This window comes from Atta colombica, unplaced genomic scaffold, assembly GCF_001594045.1.
Source record: "Atta colombica isolate Treedump-2 unplaced genomic scaffold, Acol1.0 scaffold33, whole genome shotgun sequence".
Lineage (NCBI taxonomy): Eukaryota > Metazoa > Arthropoda > Insecta > Hymenoptera > Formicidae > Atta > Atta colombica.
This window is the reverse complement of record NW_017259437.1, coordinates 2052085-2052763: the sequence shown is the minus strand read 5'-3', so window position 1 is coordinate 2052763 and position 679 is coordinate 2052085.

Sequence of the window (679 nt, the reverse complement as noted above, 5' to 3'; positions counted from 1 at the left end):
AAATATATATTTATACACAAAGTGTCTCGAAATTTGCGAAGCAAAGGATCATAATAAAAAAGCTTTCAAAAAATTAAGTAAAAAATTTTTTGTAAAGTTATTTTTATTTTAAGCATTTCTGTGAAATAATAAGGGTTTAAATATAGTCAATTATAGATAAACGTTTGAACGCTAAAGAGCTAAATTACCACACGCGCGATTTATGGACAGGTGATCGTCTAAACGTAATCTGTAATTGGCTATATTCAAACCTTTATTTCTCAAAACTATTGCTTGAAATAAAAATGTACACATAACTTTTTTATTTAATTTTTCAAAAATCGTGCAAAAAGATTTTGATTCGTTAATTTCGGAGCATTCTGTATACATACATATAAATTATATACATAAAAATTATAAGTAAAAAATAATTATTCAAAGAATTGCTCAACTTAAAAATAAATTGTTTTTGCGGCAAACGATTAGAATGCAGATTTATTCGCGAGATATCGGTACATTTCAATTTCATTACATATACGTTCTAAAAAAAAAAAAAAAAAAAACACAGAAAGCTGGAGTAAGAAAAATAAACAATGCCGAAACAGGAAAGTAAAGGTCATCATTAAAAGGAAGACAGAGAAACAATTGACGCAGGGAAACTAAATAATAATAAAATGTATTAAAAATCGTATACATTTTG